Here is a 24,019-nt window from a genome sequence, read left to right as displayed (position 1 = left end):
TATTTTCATTGACCCCCCCCCCCCCCCCCCTTCTACACTGCTGCTACTCTCTGTTATTATCTATGACCTAATTACCTCAACACCTGCACATTGACTCTGTACCGGTACCCCCTGTATATAGTCCCGCTATTGTTATTTTACTGCTGCTTTTTCATTATTTGTTATTCTTATCTCATACTTTTTTAGCATTTTCTTAAAACTGCATTGTTGGTTAAGGGCTTGTAAGTAACCATTTCACTGTAAGGTCTACACCTGTTGCATTCGGCGCATGTGACAAATAACATTTGTTTTGATTTTATTCATCAATACGCACACCTGGCATCCATCATTACGCGCACCTGCAGATTGTTAGGATACTCACCTGGACTCCATTACCTCCATGATTACCTTCCCTTCATCTGTCACTCCCTTGGGTTCCTTGCTCAGTCGGTATTGTTCCTGTGTTCATGCTATATCGCTACTGTTACGCTGTCTCGTTTTCATGTTTGTTTTTTTATTAAATGTTTCACCTGCACCTGCTTCTCAACTCAGTGTCATTGTTACACTCAGATTGCAACACGTGGAAGGGAATCTCCAAAACACTCTGATGGTTAACACACGCCGCAAATAAATAGAACTCTCCATTCAGGAAGAAAGTGTGACATGGTGAGGTTGGACCAAGTGCAGAGAAGAGACCAGACGAGGAATCAGTGGTTAAGGATAAGCATAATACTTTACTGAGAAATGGTAATGGAAGGATCACAGTAACACTGGGAAAACAACAAACACTAAGTCTCAAACTCACTCAGGAGACAAACGGCTTCAGAAAAGAACAGAAAACACACCTCTTTTCACAGGGAAACCATAATGAGTAAATAGGACACACCTGAGTGTCGTTAATGTCTCTAGGATGGTCTCTGCCGCCCCCTGGTGACAGGTGGAACCATGACAGTACCCCCCTTCTAGGTGCGGCCCCAGCCGCAGAGCCAGGGCGACCACCACATAGTTGGTTGAAGTCCCGAATGAGTCCTGGATCCAGGATGTCCCGGGCAAGCACCCACGCCCGCTCCTCGGGCCGTAGCCCTCCCAGTCCACCAGGTACTGCAGGGTGCCTTGAACCTGACGAGCCTCCAACAGGCGCCGGACCGTGTAGGCCGAGCGACCATTGACAAGTCGAGGGGGCAGAGGGGCAGGTGTGGGGGAAGAGAAAGGACTGGTCGTTACCAGCTTGAGACGGGAGACATGGAAGGATGGACAGACCCTTAAAGACCTGGGAAGCTGGAGACGATAGGTGACCGGGTTGATGCGACTCAGGATCTTGAATGGTCCTACATAGCATGGAGCGAGCTTCTGCAAGTCCACCTTTAAGGGAAGATCACAGGTGGACAGCCACACTTGTTGACCCGGTTGGAGGAGCCGAAGAGGCTTTCAGTGCCGGTTTGCCTCGTTTTGGTGTCGGGCAGATGAACAGAGTAAGGAGGATCGCGCTCTGATCCAGGTGAGTCAACATTGTCGAAGGAACGCCTCGGCTGATGGCACCACTGCTTCGGCATCTTGTTCAGGAAACGGGGGGGGGACCCGAACTGACACTCGAATGGCGACAGTCCAGTGGACGAGTTTGGCAGTATGTTGTGAGCATACTCCGACCAGACAAGGAACTTGCTTCAGTTGCTGGCCTGGGTGGAGATGAAACAGTGGAGGAACTCCCCCAACTCCTGGTTGGCCCGCTTTGTTTGCCCATTCAACTGTGGGTGGAACCCCAAGGAGAGACTCACCGATTTCCCCAACAGGGTCAGAAGGTTTTCCAGTACCGTGCAATGAACTGGGGCCCACGATCCGAGACAATGTCCTGGGGAAGTCCATGTAGTCGAAAGACATGGGTAAACATGAGATCAGCGGTCTCCTTCGCTGAGGGCAACTTGAGTAAGGCAATGAAATCGGCTGCCTTGGAGAACCGATCAACGACTACCAGGATAGTGTTAAGACCTTGGGATGGAGGTACCCCTGTGATAAAGTCCATGGACAGGTGGGACCAGGGCCGGCTGGGGATGGGCAGAGGTTGCAGCAACCCAGCCTGTTGCTGTCATGAGGACTTGCTTTGGGCACAGGTGAAACACATCCTCAATCATGTTGGGCCACCAGAATTTCCGCCTAAGGAACTCCAGTGTCCAATTAAATTCTGGAAGCCCAGTTAATTTAGAGGAGGGTCCCCATTTTAGCACTCGAGAACGGGCTGATCGCGGAACATAAAGTCTGTTAGTGCGACCCCCGCCGGGGTCAGGATCTCGGGTCTGGGCTTGTCGTACCGAGATCTCTATACTCTATAACACAGGAGCCACAATGCGGGAGCTGGGCATGATGAGCTTGGTGTCCCACTCCTCGTTAGAGACATCGTGTTGGCAGGACAGGCATCTGCTTTCTGATTCTTGGATCCCAGGCGATAAGCTAGTGAAGTTGAACCTGTTAAAAAACAGAGCCCACCTAGCCTGGCAAGCGTTCAACCTCCTGGCTTCTTGAATGGAGACCAAGTTCTTATGCATGGGCTTCTCAATGCTGGGTTCGGGGGCTTGGGATGCTCAGAAAACCAGGGTACTGGGGTGGTGTCAAAAATGCGATGTCTCACGCGTTCTCGGAGGCGGCCAGCTATCCTGATTGCCAACATTATCAGGGACTTGAAGTCCTCTCCCAGTTCCCGAGAGGCCAGTTCATCCTTAATTAATGGAGTTAGACAACCCCTGGTGAAAAGCTATCCACTCTCAGCGGTGAGGGTGCGGAACTCAATGGTGAAGTCAGCCACTGGTCTGGCCCTTTGGCGGATGTTGAACGGTCGGCTGGTCGCTTCTCGTCCGCCGACTGGGTGGTCGAAGACTTGTCGCAGCGAAGGCTAATATGGAGCTGCAGGATGGTGGCTGCTGTTCCCACACTGCCATTTCCCACCCCTGGGCCTTGCCAGAGAGTAGAGAGATTATATAGGCGATAATGGCGCTATCGGTGTGGAACGAGGAGGACAGTAGCTTGAACACCAGAGAGCACTGGGTGAGGAACCCCTTGCATCCTCCAGGGTGGCCGTCATACCACTCAGGGGCTGGGATCTTGGGTTCCCGGTGCAGGTTCCCTGGAGGAACTACGGCAACGCCTGTAGCACTGGGTGATGAGACTTGGGCATTGGCTACTCCTGGGTTGGGGTTGAACTGTGGTTGGAGGGAGTCGGTAATTGCCCGGAGGTTTTCTGATATCTGGAAGAGTTGTTCTTGCTGCCGCCCCAGCAGTGCTCCTTGGTGGGTTGCAATATTCTTGACCTGACTGACCTCTGCTGGGTCCATGTTGTAGGCTGAAGCTTGCTGTGATATGGTGAGGTTGGACCAGGTGCAGAGATGAGACCAGACGAGGAATCAGTTGTTAAGGATAAGCATAATACTTTACTGAGAAACGGTAACGGAAGGATCACAGTAACACTGGGAAAACAACAAACACTAAGTCTCAAACTCACTCAGGAGACAAACGCACACGCTTCAGAAAAGAACAACAGAAAACACACCTCTTTTAACAGGGAAATCATAATTAGTAAATAGGACACACCTGAGTGTCGTTAATGTCTCAAGGATGGTCTCTGCCGCCCTCTGGTGACAGGTGAAACCATGACAGAAATGTATTAGAAGTCTTGAACCATGATCACATCACGTACGACTGGTTCAGTGCTTTTGGGGCGACAAGTAGCCTAGTGGTTAGAGCGTTGGGCCAGTAACTGAAAGGTTGCTAGATTGAATCCCCGAGCTGATAAGGTAAAAATCTGTCGTTCTGCCCCTGAACAAGGCAGTTAACTCACTGTTGCTAGGCCGTCATTGTAAATAAGAATGTTCTTAACTGACTTTCCTAGTTAAATAAAGGTTTAACACAAAAAATAAAAAACAAATGTGCCGACTCTAGTCATGGCATGTGTGCTGTAGTCAACAACTCGCAGATACAGTGCAGGTAGGCAAGTCTACGTGATGATATTATTACAGATAACAGCGAGAATATTTTTTGGGGGTCAAATAGCAGTGAGGCATCGATCCTCATGTAACCAGAATCAGACCCTCGATATTTACTGGAAAGGACCATCAAGATCACCATGCACTTTCACCACCCTGTGGATTTCATCCGTAGCCTAATAAACTGTATGGTTTCCCAAGTCGTCCACAGCCATTTCTCGCATAATACATTTTACCGAACAAACAAATGATTTTTCGGCATTTATAACATTTTCCCGAAACATCCTGTTTCCATCACAGCTGTCGTGATTTTTCAATACGGTATGAAAACCGTGGATGGAAATGTGGTTACTTTTAATAGAAATGTACACATATGCACCTGAACCTCCTGCTGAATCTCAGCACTTAACACCACTATGCTATATTTCTACACAGATCATTCAGAAGAAATGGTCAGTTTGGCCTTTCTAATTAAAACGTGTCTCAAGTGCTGAGGAACCTTGAGCAAGATGGAGAGCAGGTTCAATAGCACTCAGCAGCCAGGTGTTTGTTTTCACCACTTCACACCAAAAAAAGTCTCATCCATTAAAGACACCTAAATGGCCTTCTGCGCTTTGATCTCGCCACCAAGCGATGAGGCGTTGTAGAAACCCAAGTTATCCTGTTTTCACTTTGAGATGTGGGAAGACATTGGCTGAAAGAATTTGAAATATTTGTCACGATAGAAAAATAATACCAGTCTGAAAAGGAAATCGATAGTAGGAAAAGATAGAATTTATGGTATGTATAGTGCATGATACTTGCATATATGCATTTCTAAAAACAAAAGATGGAGATTTGCTTTAGACGGTGGGGTGACAGATTGATGGTCAGAGTCCACTTGGCCTTCAGCTGTAGCGTGTCTGCCTCTATCATACAGAGCCAGATTTCACTGACTGGGGTTCAGAGGTCAAGGATAGGTGACACACAGCCATACCCTGGACACCCTCCAAACCGTGGCTTTGTCCCAAATTGCACCATATTCTCCATATAGTGCACTGGTCAAAAACAAATAATGTCACTCAAACAGAAGGGGGACCTAACAAAGAGTCACTGACAACAACCAAAACGAAACAGATGGGTTTTAGGAGGGGTTCTGAAAGACACTCATGGGGGTGTCCATTGAAAGTTGACTAGCAACAATAACTGGAACCTAAAAGACACGCCCCATGAGCACCCACCAAACTTGGAGCAAAACAAATTCAGACAAAGTATTGTTTGTCTAGACATCAAAATAGGAATAGCCAACTAAAGGTGTTAACGCTCTGCATCTAACAAGACAACTGGAGTACTGGGCCAGCCACTCTTAAATAGCACCTGGGCCAGCACAGATGAAACACTTTCCCACTAATGAGATGAACAAGACAGCACAGGTGTAACACATACTGACTAACGATGTGATGCCAATCGGTACATCCTAAGTGCTAACGTACTAAAGTCCAACCTCAAAACATAAAAGGAAAAACCAAAGCCTGTAATAATATCCAATTCCCTCTCTTCTCTCTAAGTCTGAGTCACTGCTTTAACAGAATGTCAATAACAATGCAGGAAGGTTGAATTCGTCTCCAGTATCTCTCTGCTCTCCTCTCTCTCCCCTCCTTGACCCTCTTTCTTCACTGTCACTGACGTCTAGAGTTTAAGTACTCAGGTTGTGCTGTAGAGATGACTGGTTTCTCCCCAGTGTACAGTTAGCCAGTGTGCTAGCACTAACAGTCAGTCCCCGTCCAACCCTCCAACTCACCACCTCCCACTTCTTCATCCCCCTCCTCCCTTTTTCTCTCTCTCCCCTTCTCTCTCCTTCACGCTCTCACTTGGCTTCATATTGATCTGAATTCCTTTGTTTCTTATTGATCCGCCACTCCACCCTCTGCCGCATTAAACAAACATAAAGCACACACACACACACACACACACACACACACACACACACACACACACACACACACACACACACACACACTGGAAAAGCACACACACACCCACTCACATAGGACATATGTGAACTGCGTCAATGCATGCACGTTGTGAAGACAGGTCTGTATCTGAATTGTATTGAATGGAAATACCACTATGCATGCATAAATATGCACTCACTCAGCGCTATTCCCGTCAATGTGTGTATGTCTCTATCTCTCTCTGTCCCACACACACCTGCGGACACACTTAAAAAGGTCTCTCCTAAATGATCAGACAAGCTAATGACACAGAATGGAGACCAGATTCCATATTGACCCAACACTCCAGAGCTGAATTGAAAACAGAGAGTCAGACCTTGCAGGTAACACAATTAGGCTAAAGCTGCTATTCATTTTTCAGTGTTGATGTTTTTGAAGGGGCTTTACATTTTTGTTTAGTGTTGCATTGTCATTGTTGTTTTTGGTGACACTGGCACCACACATACAATTCATTCATAGAAGGATGTCTACACTCTTAGAAAAAAAAGAGAACCTTTTGAAGAACCCGTTTTGGTTCCATACTGTATAGAACCATTTTGGTTCCAGGTAGAACTCTTGGGTTCCATGTAGAATCCTTTCCACAGAGGGTTCTACATGGAACCCACAAGGGTTCTCCTATGGGGACAGCCAGAGAACCCCTTTGGGACACTTTTCTAAGAGTGTAGTATGCATGGGGAAGTATGAAGGACACAAGTGAAAACTCAATGAGTCTCCAGACCCGAGATTCACTTGAAAATACACTTTAAGAAGCATCAATATTTTAGGCTCAACTTCCTTCTTGCCGATTCAGAGCCAGAATGATGTGTCTCTGATAATGACCCCCTGACAGGTTGTCTGACCTCCCAAACCATCCCCCCTCAAAATCTCTGGTTGGTGGCATCAAGTTGCCGTAACACCTGACTGTTTAGCCTCCTTTTAAGGGCATGCTGTGCTCAATCAGACATCTCCAGCCATGGTTTCAATTCAAAGGGATGGGAGAGGCAGGGGAAGGGGCAACGCTTCCTCTGGTAATGTTAGATCAAGATGCACTGCAGGCAACACTGATCTCTTACTAAAGGTGTCCGCATGCTTCCCATCTGAAACAGTTTGGAACAGTTTGTGCATATATTATGATGACATTTTGTGACGTTGTTATTCGTTTTGTCCTTCGGCAAGAGTTTTTTCAGCTGTTCGTGCACACAAAAATGTTTGAGGCAAACCGAAGTTCGGAAGTTACATTTTTTGACGTTTTTGTTGGTTTTGGCCTTCAAGTTTTTTTTAGGGCTGTTCGGAAGGCGAAGTCTACGCCCCTTCATCGGTAATTGGTCAACAGTAAGGATTATTCAATGAATAGTTTGTTGTCATTCAAAGATAGACGACTCGTTTTCATATACATTTTTTCATTTGAGAAATACTGCACCAAACATCCTAGTTAAATATAAAAATGTGCGACTAAGATCTCCTTGGCAAAAATGTAAAAGTGAATGACATATCTTGACTATTTTGAGGAAGTGTTTTCTGGCTATGCGTCTCCAGATTGAAAAACAGTATTAAGGGTGCTTTTTGTTCTTGTTTTTTTAAGCCAAGTTGTTTTCAAGCGAAGGTCGAAGGTAAGCAAGGACACTCGTTCGGTTCGCCGCACCGAGTTCAGCTAGGTGCCAGCTGAACCGAAGCATGCAGAGGTCTTAAGTGCATCCAAACACTGTGTTGAGATGTAATAATTATTTCATTTGTTTGGCTCACTACTATTTAATTTATAATGTCGGATTGTGTTGTTCATCATTGTTCATGTATTATTCATCACTATTGTCTTAAAGCATCTCTTCATGGCTTTGTATGTCATGTTCTATTCAGTCTTTGTCAATAGCACAACATCATTGTAATATTTTCACTCTTCCATTTTCCCTTTCATTATCTAAACAGATAATATTGCAGATATACTCTGTTTCCTGACTACAATATGTAACTTTTTGGTCAACCTGACCAAATTCGCATAGAAATTTGTGTTATAGATCTTTCATTCCCATTGAAGGCAAGTCTAATAAGCTGTAGATATGTTCTATGTGTGCTATTTCTATTCTTCCCGTTCTGAAATTTCGTTTTTGCTCTTTTTCTTTGGTTTTGTACACCAGCTTCAAACAGCTAAATATACAATAATTTTGGTTCTGGAATATATATTTCACAGCAGTTTAGATGGTACAATGATTCTCTACACAATGCTTGTTTTGTCAAAAACTGAAATTAGGCAAACTATTAGAATTGTAATGATTTCTGCATAGTGTATCTTTAAGACTATGAGCTAATATCTTTTTGGTTCAATGCGTTTACTCTACTATTGTTATTTATTGTTCAAAGATTACATTATCCAATGCTCTATGTTTCCATCGGAAATAGCACTGGACAAGGTCAGGTCTGAACTGTGGACATATGAATTGATTTATTAATAGATAATAATAAACAGCATATTCTCTGTTGCTTTCAGGAATGCTGTGGTCTACTCTTGTCTTGAGTCCGTGGAAACTTCCCACTAAGGAGGAACAATGGAAAGAATTTCAATCCAGCCTCAGTAAGGTAAAGCTGCCTCCAATCTTTCTCTCTCTCTCTCTCTCTCACTCACCGTTCTTTTCACTCTCTCTCTCTCTCTCTCTCTCTCTCTCTCTCTCTCTCTCTCTCTCTCTCTCTGACACACACACACACACACACACACACACACACACACACACACACACACACACACACACACACACACACACACACACACAGAGAGAGAGAGAGAGACACAGAAACACGCACATATACACACATATGTGAATGTTCTGGCAACTTCAAATCTCATTCCACTCACAAACACTCCCACTAATAGCTATTTCAAACAGATGGTAAAATATCTAATTTACATAAAACATAAAATAACGAGCTATATCAACTCTTTCAATGGGCTTTATTAGAATTAGGTACAAGTACATTGACTTACATAGGCTACAAAAACACATGTTCCACACGTGCACACACACTCACAGGAATGGCACAATACCCATAGCAACTGAAAACTGCGCCATAGTAACTATTGGGCATCTTGCCAAGCCATTGAGGTTGCCAGGCAGTGTCAGTGTTCCCATGGTAACATCTTATGCTGCCTTTGTAAATATGGGAGAGAGAAATGGGGGAAGAGAATAGAGGGGTTGGGACTACTACAGCATCTCGTATCATCTTGAGAAAGCTAATCATTTATGGTCTGGGAGTAGCAGATACTTACCCTGGCCTTGAATCAAGTTGTCATCTGGCTGAAGAGGGAAAGTTTGTCTGCGGGGTGGTCTGACCCTTGCTCTCCCATACAGGGAACCAGACCCAAACTCTAAAGAGGACAAGGGACTGAATATGACTCCGGAGAGGAGTATAACACATTCCAGCATCCTCCCCAACGTCTAACGGTCAAATAAACACACTCTCATAAACGTTCTGGAAATAAAAGTGAAAATAATTACCACATATCCACACAGTATACACAGTTTATACTCCCACCTGCCTCAGCTCTGGTGAGGTAATGCGTGTCACGTCGACTTGCCATCCATCTCAATCTGCTTTTCCAGTTAGAAGAGGAGACAATGATAGATTGAGTTAAGACTCTGCACTCAACAATGCATTTGTTGCCATGCAGACTTCATGGACTCTGCTCTCTGGCTGTCTGGGTTTTGCCACACACAGTGGCTTAGTTGTCTGTCACTCAAATCACAGCGGAGACACGTTAAGTCTTAAGATGTGTCATTTTTTAAGTGTGTCAAAGGTGTATCTGTCACCTGAGCTCATTATTTTTAGCTTTGTATCCAGAGAATTACCTCAGTGATTGACAAAGATCAGACAGGCATGTTTGATACCAATGCAGCTGTCACGTCGCTCTAGTGTCTCTATCCAGTCAAGTCAGAAGCATATAAATTCAAAAGCTTTTGTTTTGCGTTCCCTCCCTGTTAAGTCAAACTGTGTTTTAAATGTATTATCTTCCTCAAATTTAATTTAAGACTTTGTCAATCTCTCAACTTTTGACTACAAGAACAGATGTTAAGTTTATTCTTTTAACAAACAAACAAGCTTTGGTTACTTTTTTTTCATTCTCTTCCTTATGTCCTTAATGGATAAAACATTTTTTTAGCTGCTGGTTACTCAGAAGGGGGGCCAATGTCCTTCTATCTTCAGTGAATATCCAGTGGGACACTGTTTGAGTCCCAAAAGGCACCCTATTCCCTATATAGTGCACTACTCTCGGCCCTGGTCAATGGCAGTGCACTATATTGGGAAAACGGTGTCATTTGGGACGTAGACACTGTTAGTTACAGAGACGGGCTGGGAGGGAGCCACCCACTGTGAAACAGCTGGAAAGTTTGACCATCCATCAGTCAACTGTGCAGTGCCAAATTTGGATTCTGTCGACGGATGTGCTTCCCTCTCTCACCTTAACAAGCCCAACTCTGGTGTCTGGTGCAAAGTCACAGATTCCCAGACAGAGCCTAATAAGTGCATGTACTGTCACTTTTTGAATATACAGAGAGGAATTTATAATTCTTTATTATATCTAAATATTCTTCATCAATATTTTTCTTGACGGTGGAGCTCTATGCTATGATCCTCCGACCCTCCCAATCAAGTTGTTTGAATAGTAATCTACAATAGCTTCACATAACCCCAAACCAACTGGGGTTCATAAACCATAGACTGCCATCCAACACAAGGGCTTTCCATCAGACTTACATTGGCACACAAACACACACACAAACAGACTGGCAGAGAAATGGCATTGGCACAACCATGCTGCATACACGCGTGATTCGACTACGGATGAGACAGTGAGAGAGATTGAAAGGGGAGGAGCGGAATCAAGGGGATGAAGAAGAGAGACCTGTATGAAAAGAGAGATTGTCCAACAAAAACAAAAAGAGCTGGAAAAGATTTCTCAGACAAATGTTTGGCAATGAAGGGCAACTGAGAGGCACTTAGAGACCGGGGAAGCCAGCCAATGAAAGCGCGAATGAAGGGTAGACAGACGGTCGGCTTTGTGGGGTAGACTGAAGGAGAAAGAAAGAAAGAAAGAAAGAAAGAAAGAAAGAAAGAAAGAAAGAAAGAAAGAAAGAAAGAAAGAAAGAAAGAAAGAAAGAAAGAAAGAAAGAAAGAAAGAAAGAAAGAAAGAAAGAAAGAAAGAAAGAAAGAAAGAAAGAAAGAAGTGGCGATTGGGGTTTGCAGTTGAATGCCATCCAACATGAGTAAAAAAAAAAAAAGATTACGATCTGTAATGTCTCCACTGATCATACTTTCATAGTAGGATACTGTTTGAAATTGGCACTAAATCTATTGAAGGGCATAATAGTTGGTCTTTCCCACCTGATATATCTGTATAATATATCAAACGAAGGGTAGAATCACTTAGCAAGATAGCTGGTGCACTGGCTCTGGTGATGGCATTTATGCTCATACATAGTCCTAGACAAAAAGCCACTGACGTAATTGTCGCAATATGAATTTCCCAGTCAATATGCATCAGTTGACATGAAACCTTGATCCCACTCCTCAACCTTTTGGTCAACAGAAATTCAGTAAAGCTTTAGCTAGCCAACTCAGAAGTGAAGGATGTTTTTTTGGCGCATTAACCAAGCTGAATGGGGAGCCTAGCAAAGCTGTGTAGCTATCAAGTAATCAGTGAGTCCTTCAGGCACAAAGGAAGAGTGTCAAAACACCACAATTGACTTCCAACAACAGCCAATTTACTGCTTTTATCGGAGAGGAAAAGATCTGTACCTCACTCTGCAGTCATAAGTCTGTACGTGCCTATCAAAATCAGCTCCCTATGTTGTGCAGTGAGATAGATTGACCTAATGGCGCTCACAAATGTTGTAATTAATATTGAGCTGTAGATCTGTAACCCATGATTACTCATATTTTACAACAAAAAATAAAACTTGGATCTACCATCAGGGCAAGTGTTGCTTCATTGATCAGATTGAGAGAAGGGAGTATAATATAGTAGTACATATTATGTACTCCCTGCTTTAGGCACTCCCATATGATTATTAAGACAGAATGTCTACTGATACAATAATTAATGTTGTGGTGATTGAAAGAGTCTGCTAAAAGAAGATATCTAGCGTCATCATTTCCAAATCACTACACTCTATGTCTTGATCAATCTTATTGCCATCAGTTGATAGTCTAGTGAAGAGTGAGCCTACAGACCTTTTTACCTGAGTAAAGTGATGATTATCAATTCACAGAGAGACAATACTTACATTCTGATGTTCTTTTTGTGGGAGAAGAAAGACAAAGTGAGAGAAAAAGGATGAGACTGAACCCAGCATTTCTAGACTGTTTTAGAACAATGAAGTATTCTCAGTATTCAAGGGGGTGAAGATTTTGGATGCACCACATTATTGTTTAAGTACGTCAGACAGACTGCAGGTAGAGTGCCTGGCTTTGTGCTGTGAGACAGTGAAGGAATGCGTCCCAAATGGCCCCCTATTCCCTTTATAGTGCCAGATCTGGTCAAAAGTAGTGCACTATAAAGGGAATAAAGTGGCATTTGGGTTCTAACCAAGGTCTTGCCATAAGTGAGTTGAATGGGGAGGGGATGTCTTGAAGGTTCAATCACGTACCACAAGAGGGAGACAATACCACAGAAATGCATTGGGTGGATGCATTTCTTAACCCACACGCATTTTTTTATCACTTTGGAATCTGTACATTCCATCATGATACCCTGTACAATGTTAGGATATAAGTTAACAAACCTTTCTAGAATTATATATTTTTTTTTTATTCAGGATGACTTTCGAACCAATATTGAATTATATGATCAATTGGGTGAAAAACATACTGTATTTAGAGTAAAACTACTGAAAGGACAGAACATTAAAGAGAGATGCACAGTCATTCTGTCAGGAAACTCCAGTAGTGACCCTGCTCTAAGAGGGCTCTGCAGTGTGAGGTAGTTGGTTGTATTGTTTCGCATAATTAACAGCCTGGAGATAACTGTACAACCTTCTAGCTTTCCCTGCGGTGTCACCAATACATCATCCAATGGACCCCTTCTCTCAACTCCCCTGTGGTAAGTATGAAGAGTCGACTAAATACCCCACAACAGTTCTGGACATTTAGACAGAGTGGGCCATTTAGAAAGTGTCAGCTCTACGCTGCGATGCTCCATTAATCTTGCTTGTTAGTCCAGGACTAGGTTTAATCTGTGTCCAGGAAACCGCCCCTAAAAATACCTTTACTATGCATTGTTCTGTCAATTTATAATGGATAATGTATAATAATGTGTAATACCACTGAGTAAGAAATGTGAAATAGGGCTGTGTCCTGGATGGCAGCCCCCAGGTGATAAAGGTAGGAAACAACACCTCCACTTTGCTGATCCTCAACACTTGGGCCCCACAAGGGTGCGTGCTCAGCCCCCTCCTGTACTCCCTGTTCACATCCAACTCAATCATCAAGTTTGCAGATGAGACAACAGTAGTAGGCTTGATTACCAATAATGACGAGACAGCCTACATGGAGGAGGTAAGGGCTCTGGGAGTGTGGTGCCAGGAAATAACCTCTCACCCAACATCAACAAAACATAGTAGCTGATCGTGGACTTCAGGAAACAGCAGAGGGAGCACCCTCTTATCCACATCGACAGGACCGCAGTAGAGAAGGTGGAAAGCTTCAAGATCCTCGGTGTACAAATCACGGACAACCTGAAATGGTCCACCCACACAGGCAGTGTGATGAAGAAGGCGCAGCAGTGCCTCTTCAACCTCAGGAGGCTGAAGAAATTTGGCTTGGCACCTAAAACCCTCACAAACTTTTACAGATGCACAATTGAGAGCATCCTGTCGGGCTGTATCACTGCCTGGTACGGCAACTACACCGCCCACAACTGCAGGGCTCTCCAGAGGGTAGTGAGGTCTACACAACGCATCACCGGGGGAAAACTGCCTGCCCTCTAGGACACCTACAGCACCCGATGTCACAGGAAGGCCAAAAAGATAACCAACGACAACAACCATCCGGGCCACTGCCTGTTCAACCTGCTACCATCCAGAAGGCGAGGTCAGTCCAGGTGCATCAAAGCTGGGACCGAGAAACTGAAAAACAGCTTCTATCTCAAGCCATCAGAATGTTAAACAGCCATCACTAGCACATTAGAGGCTGCCGCCAATATACATAGCCTTGAAATCACTGGCCACTTTAATAAATGGAACACTAGTCACTTTAATAATGTTTACATATCTTGCATTACTCATCTCATATGTATATCCTCTCTTGGCTAGGCGGGACGAATTCGTCCCACCTACGTAACAGCCACTTGAAGCCTGTGGCGCGATTTTCAAAACCTTAAAAATCCTATTACTTCAATTTCTCAAACATATGACTATTTTACAGCTATTTAAAGACAAGACTCTCGTTAATCTAACCACACTGTCCGATTTCAAAAAGGCTTTACAACGAAAGCAAAACATTAGATTATGTCAGCAGAGTACCAAGCCAGAAATAATCAGACACCCATTTTTCAAGCTAGCATATAATGTCACAAAAACCCAGAAGACAGCTAAATGCAGCACTAACCTTTGATGATCTTCATCAGATGACAACCCTAGGACATTATGTTATACAATACATGCATGTTTTGTTCAATCAAGTTCATATTTATATCAAAAACCAGCTTTTTACATTAGCATGTGACGTTCAGAACTAGCATACTTCCGGGGAATTCGCTAACATTTTACTAAATTACTCACGATAAACGTTCACAAAAAGCATAACAATTATTTTAAGAATTATAGATACAGACCTCCTCTATGCACTCGATATGTCCGATTTTAAAATAGCTTTTTGGTGAAAGCACATTTTGCAATATTCTAAGTACATAGCCCAGGCATCACGGGCTAGCTATTTAGACACCCGGCAAGTTTAGCACTCACCATAATCATATTTACTATTATAAAAGTTTGATTACCTTTGTTGTCTTCGTCAGAATGCACTCCCAGGACTGCTACTTCAATAACAAATGTTGGTTTGGTCCAAAATAATCCATCATTATATCCGAATAGCGGCGTTTTGTTCGTGCGTTCCAGACACTATCCGAAATGGTAAAGAAGTGTCGCGCGCACGGCGCAATTCATGACAAAAAAAATCTAAATATTCCATTACCGTACTTCGAAGCATGTCAACCGCTGTTTAAAATCAATTTTTATGCCATTTTTCTCATAGAAAAGCGATAATATTCCGACCGGGAATCTCCTTTTCGGCAAACAGAGGAAAAAATCACAAAGGCGGGGGCGGTCAGGTCACGCGCCTAAGCCCAGAGTCCCTTGATCGGCCACTTGAGAAAGGCGATAATGTGTTTCAGCCTGGGGCTGGGATGACGACATTCAGGTTTTTCCCGGGCTCTGAGCGCCTATGGACGACGTAGGAAGTGTCACGTTAGAGCAGAGATCCTTAGTAAACGATAGAGATGGCAAAGAAGTTCCAGAAATGGTCAGGCAGGCCACTTCCTGTAAAGGAATCTCTCAGGTTTTGACCTGCCATTTGAGTTCTGTTATACTCACAGACACCATTCAAACAGTTTTAGAAACTTTAGGGTGTTTTCTATCCATATGTAATAAGTATATGCATATTCTAGTTACTGGGTAGGAGTGGTAACCAGATTAAATCGGGTATGTTTTTTATCCAGCCGTGTCAATACTGCCCCCTAGCCCTAACAGGATATACTGTATTATATTATATTCTACTCTATCTTAGTCTATGCCGCTCTGACATTGATAATCTCATATGTATATATTCTTAACCCATTCCTTACTTAGATTTGTGTGTATTGTGTATACTGTTGTGAAATTGTTAGATATTACTTGTTATATTTTACTGCACTGTTGGAGCTAGAAACACAAGCATTTCGTTACACCCGCAATAACATCTGCCAAACACGTGTGACCAATAAAATTTGATTTGATTTTGATTTTATGTATAGTGCTGTACATTTGAACAGTGCCCATAGGAATGCAATCTATGTGTGCGATTGAATAAGGGGCATAAGAGGCCGATTAAGGCACATTACTTAGACTTAGAAAATTTGATTTGAATTTCAATAACATACAATAACATTACCTAAACACCATTATCATGGTTTGTTCATGGTCACAGATTACACAGTGTATTGCCCTTTTATTGTTGCACTCCCCCATTGCCATTACAGTTTATGACAGCCTCTTGTCCCGTAATATAGAGCAAATGGAAATTTGTGGTGCTTTTAACCATTTCGTCTCAGCTGGCCATCTTTTTGAAAGAATAGTTTCTGAGAATTCCTCTAATTTCTCGATAGGGAATTGATTTAACTTGAAACAGACTGTACAGACAATCTTATTTTTTTTTCATTTCAAGTATTTTATGTCTGATATATTTAGTACCTTGCTAAAGATCGATGGGAAAAAATCCCCATGGGCTTACTACAGCTCTCTGCCCGACTCATTGTTGAATCATTAACCGGTATTTTTTACTTGACAATTGCTACTGGTGTTATCCCTAAGTTCTGGAAAATGGCACGTGTCCTCCCCATACAGAAGGGAGGAGGTCCTTCTGACTTAGATAACGGATATTGGGCGATAGTTATCTTGCCTAGCCAAGATATTAGAATCCCTGACCAACTCCCTTGTTGATTTAAAACTTGAACTTACAGTAATGCGAGCAAAATTAAATATATGTTGTTCTCTAATTCACGTAAAGAAAATTCTCAGATGGACTAAACACAGTGCCTTCAGAAAGTATTCACACCCCTTTACTTTTTCCACAAAAGCAGACATTGAATTTCCCGTTGAGCATGGTGAAGTTATTAATTACACTTTGGATGGTGTATCAATACACCCAGTCACTACAAAGATACTGGCGTCCTTCCTAACTCAGTTTCCGCTCAGGGATTTCACCATGAGATTAATGGTGATAAAACACTTACAGAGTTTAATGGCTGTGATAGGAGAAAACTGGAGAACGGATCAACAACATTGTAGTTACTCCACAATACTAACCTAATTGACAGAGTATAACTTCTTATGGGCAGGTGGGACGGTAGTGTCCCACCTGGCCAACATCCGGTGAAATTGCAGAGCGCGAAATTCAAATGACAGAAATATAAATATTTAACATTCATGAAAATTCAAGTATTATACATCAAAATAAAGCTTAACTTCTTGTTAATCCAGCTGCTGTATCAGATTTCAAAAAGGCTTTACAGCAAAAGCACACCATGCGATTATCTGAGGACAGTGCCCCGCATACAAAAGCATGAAAAAAATTTCAACCAGGCAAGTGCGTCACGAAAGTCAGAAAAAGCGATATAATAAATGCCTTACCTTTGAAGATCTTCTTCTGTTGGCACTCCAAAAGGTCCCAGTTACATCACAAATGGTCCTTTGGTTCGATAAAGTCCTTCTTTATATCCATAAAAACTCAGTTTAGCTGGCGCGCTTCATTCAATAATCCACCGGTTTCCCTCCTTCAAAATGCATACAAAATGAATCCCAAACGTTACCAATAAACTTATCCAAACAAGTCAAACAACGTTTATAATCAAACCTCAGGTACCCTAATCAGTAAATAAATGATCAAATTTAAGATGGAGAATAGTATGTTCATTACCGGAGATAAATAACAAAGAACGCGCTTTCATCCACGCGTATGGAAACACTACAGCCAAAATGGGAACCACAAAAACTGCCAAATGGGAACCACTTAGAAAAACTACAACTTCTATCTCATTTTTCGAAAAACCAGCCTGAAACTCTTTCTAAAGACTGTTGACATCTAGTGGAAGCCCTAGGAACTGCAATCTGGGAGGACTTTGCCTCATAATAAACATGAAAGCCATTGGAAACAGTGGTAGGCTGCATTTTCTTTTTTTTCGGATGGTTTGTCCTCGGGGTTTCGCCTGCCATATCAGTTCTGTTATACTCACAGACATTATTTTAACAGTTTTAGAAACTTCAGAGTGTTTTCTATCCAATGCAATTATATGCATATCCTAGCTTCTGGGCCTGAGTAACAGGCAGTTTACTTTGGGCACGTCATTCATCTGAACTTCCGAACACTGCCCCCTAACCCTAAGAGGTTTTAAATATCTGTGCGTTTGGATTGATAAAGATCTAATGTATTAAAACACCAAACCCATTCACAGGAATAGTTAACTCTTGAGGTTCCACCAGTCTGCACCAATCTAGGTAGATCTGCTTTCAGTTTTAATGCCCCCAATCTTCGACTAGCCTGCAGAACTCCTTGCATCTTCATTCCCTGGTGCTGCCAGGGCATTTTAAGATTCTAGTATTAGATGTGTTGAATGAAAGTTGCAGTTGTTTTGATTGAATTTAGAGATTGTTTAGGTTGTAATGTTGAAAGTTGTAATGAAGTTTTCTTTTTGTTTTGTTAGAATGATCATTTTTGTAGTGTTGTATTGTTGTATTGCTGTGCTCAGGGCACCTTTCAAAATGAAACCCTGGTCTCAAAGAGTATCCCCTGACTAAATAAAAGTTAAATAAATAAAAAAATTGGCACACGCCCTGGATTATATAGCCTTTGAATAAAATGGACAGGTGACAGGTTTCTACTGTGATCTCATAAATTCGCCATCTTCACAAGAGTCTGCTGTTCTGTGTGGTTGCAGGAAGTACAGCTATTAGTATCAATATGTCCGAAAGCATGGGAGCTTGTGTTTGAGCTCCCCCACCATACTGCCTTCCCCCTCTCCTCCTCCTCACCTTACAACCCCCCTCCACTCCCCCTAAGTCCCCCCAGTGTGTCTGGCTAGTGGCTCAGACAGTCACTATCCGCATTGCGTTACAGTGCTCGAGTAAGGGGGGGAAAATAACATATATCATTAATCTGTGCCTGCCGCTGTTTTTTCTTTAAGCACTCAAAGAAATACTTCCTTGATCTCTCCTCCAACAGGATAAATATACCCAGCATGTCACTAGTGCCAACTATTGTCTGCTATTTTGGAATTTTGTGCCATTTATAGGTTTGTGGGGGCACTTTATTATTTTTGACTTTCTGACATTCCTTTCTGCCATCAACCATTGATGTTTCATTCTTGATATAACCAATTGTCTCATATGACTTTATCTTGATTGTGTTATATTCACATACAACTTGTGTTGGTTTAAACGTGCTACACAACTGTGACGCGGAATAAGTGAATCACGTAACATGACAATTACAGTGAATCTGTTCATGTGTGATAAACGTGTCTGTGCCAAGTAGAAATGATCAATGAAGAGATGGCAGTTATATGCATATTATAATTGGGATTCTAACTGTAAAATATTTATATTAAGAGATATTTATAAGAGGCAGATTCTTAGGGACATATGTGTTGTTTAGATGTAGAGATGATGATAGATGTATGTTGTTTAGATTCCCAGTGTATAATAGTGAGGAGGGTGGCGGTCCAACAGAATGTGAGGTGAATCACCTTTGGCCTCGATGTGGCTTTGATCCTCATGCTGTGTGAATACCACAGCCTCATTCTCTGTCTGCTCCTGCCACCTTCCCCCACTCCCTCTCTCCCTCCAGCTCTCACACACATTTACTCTCTTTCCTAGATGCACGAGCACAGCAGTGTACGAGCACACACACCACACATGCATGTGTGCACACGCACATATGTACAGATAGACACACACACGTAAAGACACACATGCGCGCACACAGACTGCAAGATGGGCGAGACAAGTCGTCACGCCTGAAAAAAACACAAGGGTGAGAGTATGAGCGAGAAAGAGAGAGAGAAAGTGAGAGGGGGGAGGCGGAAAAGGGAATAGATGGAGATGAGGGGAAAGGGGGTGAGAGACAGAGCAGGGGAGGCGGGGACAGAGCGGTGAGAATGTCAGCAGGCGAGAGAGAAAGATGGACTGTAAGCTTGCATATGTGTTTTGTGTGTGTGTTTGTGTGTGTGCGATGTATATAGGTGACACAGATTTATGAGGGGAGGAGGTCAGAGATGGAGGCGCTGGCTGGTGTTTGTGGAAGGGGGTTGTGGAAGTATGGCTGTAAGTACAGCAGTAATGGCATCAATGCAATTGTCTGTGTGTACCTGTCTCACACAATGGCTGCTTGGACTCTAATCGCCCGGAGAATTAGGGATCTGACTTGGCACATGGAGACAGCCATTAACAGAGCCAGGGACAGAGCCTGTGAGAGGGATAGGAGAAGGAGAGAGAGACAGCTGGGGGAGTAGAACGGGCACCTTTTTCATGTTACTGTCTAGGCTACAGCCCTGAAAAAAAGGAAGACAGTGAAGAAGGAGCAAGATAGGGTTTATTGTGCTTTATTTCCTTTACCGATGGAATAATTGTCCTTTTTCTCAGTGGGGTAATAGATCAATAACTAATCGAGAGTGTGTGTGTCTGTGTGTGCTACTGTGCATGTTTGCATGTGTGTGTGTGCATGCTCTTGTGTATGCATGTACAGTATGTGCATCCATTTGTGTGTATGTATGTGCACACAGTCATGTGTGTGAGTGTGTGTTTACACAAGGAACACAAATTCTACACCAGCTAAAGCCGAAATGGGGAGTGGATACACTTGAGCGAAAAGGCAAACGAAAAGAGAGAAGCTATCTATCTGACCTCTTCGGCTAGCCGCCGTTATTCTCTTTCCATTTCTTTTTTCGCGTTCATCCTGTTTCATTTTGCGTGGTGTTTCTACTCCCTCTCTCTCTGGTTTTCTTCATCCACCTTCCTCTTGTGCTCTCATGCTTTGGAGAGAAAGGAGGAGCTCGTAAATCTGGGACAGGGAAACCAGAGGGACAAGAGGAAATTGAAGGGGTCTAATTTAAGACAGTACATGCTACATGCACCTTCGTTGTGTTGGATTTATTTGCATTACATGTATGTATTTCGTTGCATGAGCTCTGAGATGTGTTCTTGCTGCTTGTGAAGGCCATCTTCCCCATCTGTCTTTAACATGCATGCAGCAAACTTAGCGCATTGGTAGTATCTCAGTAGTTTCAAGCCTTTTTTAACTTTTCAAGAAAGCATATGTTTAGTTATGTTTCACTGTTTGTCTAATATAGACTAGTGTAGAAATGTGTCTGTAAATCAATGATATTTCTACAATATATATATTTAAATTAGAATATGTGTGTGGGTACGCAGACTCACAAACCACTGCGGCCCCTCATGAGTAAAAATGTTTTGTGGCCCCCTCCCCATCAAAGTTGCCCATCCCTGGTTTAGACAATAGTATGTCAGTCTGTTTCAACAGTAACTTTTTCTCTGTCTGTCTACCACTAGGGGGTAACTAGAGGAATGAAATGCATATACAATATCTTCATGTCTTGAAAGATTCAAATGTAAAGACAAGAATAGTACAGCGCATCAATACCATCCAATGATTTCTTACCCCTGTCTTCTTTTCATCTTTCAGGTAACATCTCTGGCAAGTTTGGAGGTTTAGTGATGAGCCATTATGAGGTGGAGCCGTTCACCAACCCAACCCAACACACAACACAATTATATGGTATCCAAAGTAGTGGCAGATTGACTCTTTCTTTCAGGGATCGTCATAAGTAAGTTTCCCATTAAGTGCTGTTCGCCGTTTCGCTATAAAAGCCTTTATACACCTCCCACCATCATTCAAATGATGACTGATTGTGACATGATAATATGATATACTCTATTGTCTTTGTTGTGTTGTACTTTTATCCTCAAATAGATTCACATCAGTATATTTAGAGACTTGACTTATATCTAAGCATGTTTTGTTGTCCCTGAGACCCTTAACCTGTGATTACTTCAAGATCACAGGTGAGGTCCTTGGGAACAAGGCTGCATGCAAGTTCATCAGAATTTGGGTGAATAAAAAAAACTATTAGGTAGAATGATGTAATCGGGATCAAGAAGATGTCATCGGATGAACTGTCAAGAAAATATGGAAATATCACCACCTAAAGCATCCGTTACCCTACTGGAAATTTGACAAAAAAATAAACACATTCTGTTTGCAATTCTAACATGTTCCATTTCATGTGAAATTACTTGATTACCTGTTTCCTATGCATTTGTAATGTGTTTTGGAACTACAAAGGCACTCCAAACAACCTTTAAGGTGTTTATGAAATAATTTTTTATGTTACAATTTGATTTGTGTTACAATAAATTGTATTATTGTGAAATGAATGTATATTCATACGTTTTTAGCATGTACAATTCTGGTAGGGGACCCTCACAAAAGTGTCTTTAAAAGAATAATAATATTATTATTATTATTATTAGCAAATGTTAAGGCTAAACTCCAATGTATTGATAAAGGAAATACACATTTTCTTGGAAAAAATGTATAACGGATGACATTGACATTGTAAATAAGGACACTAAAATTATGTCACACAAGCAATTAACAAAGGTGTATGGAGTATAACGAACTCATGTATGGAGTATAACGAACTCATCGCAGCTCGGCCACGAAAATGGAAGAGGCAATTACTCAAAAGAGAAAGGAATGAATGGGTTTGTCTGCCTCCAATGAAAAACCATGCATGCCTTAAAATGACTAGTATAAATCGTAAAATGTATCAGTTTCACTTAAGGTTGAGAGGTTTGATAACTACGCCGCATATAATTCTAGATAGTTGGGAACAGATTTTTTAATCTCCCAATACCATGGCATCGGGTTTATGAACTGATTTACAAATGTACAAAACATGAGTAACACCTTCCTAATATTAAGTTGCTCAAATTGTTTGGGTACAGACATGGATAGTAAGACAGAACTCTGCAGGCTATCTCTGCAGTAGATTGCAACACCGCCCCCTTTGGCAGTTCTACCTTGTCGGAAAATGTTATAGTTAGGGATGGAAATTTCAGGGGTTTTGGTGGTCTTCCTAAGCCAGGATTCAGACACGGCTAGGGCATCCAGGTTGGCAGAGTCTGCTAAAGCAGTGAATAAAACAAACTTAGGGAGGAGGCTTCTAATGTTAACATGCATGAAACCAAGGCTTTTACGGTTACAGAAGTCAACAAATGAGAGCACCTGGGGAGTAGGAGTGGAGCTAGGCATTGCAGGGCATGGATTAACCTCTACATCACCAGAGGATCAGAGGAGGAGTAGTATAAGGGTACGGCTAAAGGCTATCAGAACTGGTCGTCTAGTGCGTTCAAAACAGAGAGTAAAAGGAGCAGGTTTCTGGGCGCGATAGAATAGATTCAAGGCATAATGTACAGACAAAGGTATGGTAGGATGTGAGTACATTGGAGGTAAACCTAGGCATTGAGTAATGATGAGAGAGATATTGTCTCTAGAGACATTTAAACCAGGTGATGTCACCGCATATGTGGGAGGTGGAACTAAATGGTTGGTTAAGGCATATTGAGCAGGGCTAGAGGCTCTACAGTGAAATAAGACAATAATCACTAACCAGGAAAGTAATGGACAAGGCAAATTGATATTAGGGAGGGGCATGCGTAGCTGAGTGATCATAGGGGTCCAGTGAGTGGTTGGGATGGCTTGAGACACGGCGATTCAGACAGCTAGCAGGCCGGGGCTAGCAAGCTAGCAGAAGGTACTTAGAGGGACGTCGCGACAGAGGAAAGTCTGTTTTAGCCTCCGCGTGTGGTGAGGTCGATAGACCAGTCATGATGGATTAGTAGGGTTCCGAGTAGCAGAGGGGTCCAAGTCCAATTGGCAAAATAGGTATAGTGGCCCAAGAAATTGGCCGATAGATCTATTCAGCTAACAGTCCAATATGCTCTAGACAGCTAGCGGGCCAGTGCTAGCAGCTAGCGGGCCGCGGCTAGCAGGCTAGCAAATGGGCATTCAGGGGACGTCGCGACGTAGGGGCCAGTTGAGTACCCCCTCGAGCAGATTACGTCATTAGTCCAGTCGTGAAGGGCATCATGGGAAAATCAAAAGAAATCAGCCAAGACCTCAGAAAAAAAATTGTAGACCTCCACAATTCTGGTTCATCCTTGGGAGCAATTTTCAAATGCCTGAAGGTACCACGTTCATCTGTACAAACAATAGTACGCAAGTATAAACACCATGGGACCACGCAGACGTAATACCGCTCAGGAAGGAGACGCGTTCTGT

At 42.7% G+C, this 24,019-nt stretch overlaps 1 long non-coding RNA gene across 1 annotated transcript in view; it reads left to right on the top strand.

Moving 5' to 3' along the window:
* Window positions 1-22,110, top strand: part of LOC106588246 (uncharacterized) — a 43,105-nt gene extending 20,995 nt beyond the window's left edge. Inside the window, exons 2-3 of the long non-coding RNA XR_001324611.2 lie at window positions 8,406-8,494; window positions 21,359-22,110. This is a non-coding gene — a long non-coding RNA (uncharacterized lncRNA). The remainder of the gene's footprint in view (window positions 1-8,405; window positions 8,495-21,358) is intronic.
* Window positions 22,111-24,019: the final 1,909 nt, after the last annotated feature.

Source organism: Salmo salar, chromosome ssa27 (genome assembly GCF_905237065.1).
Source record: "Salmo salar chromosome ssa27, Ssal_v3.1, whole genome shotgun sequence".
Lineage (NCBI taxonomy): Eukaryota > Metazoa > Chordata > Actinopteri > Salmoniformes > Salmonidae > Salmo > Salmo salar.
This window is presented reverse-complemented; position numbering and strand designations above follow the sequence as displayed.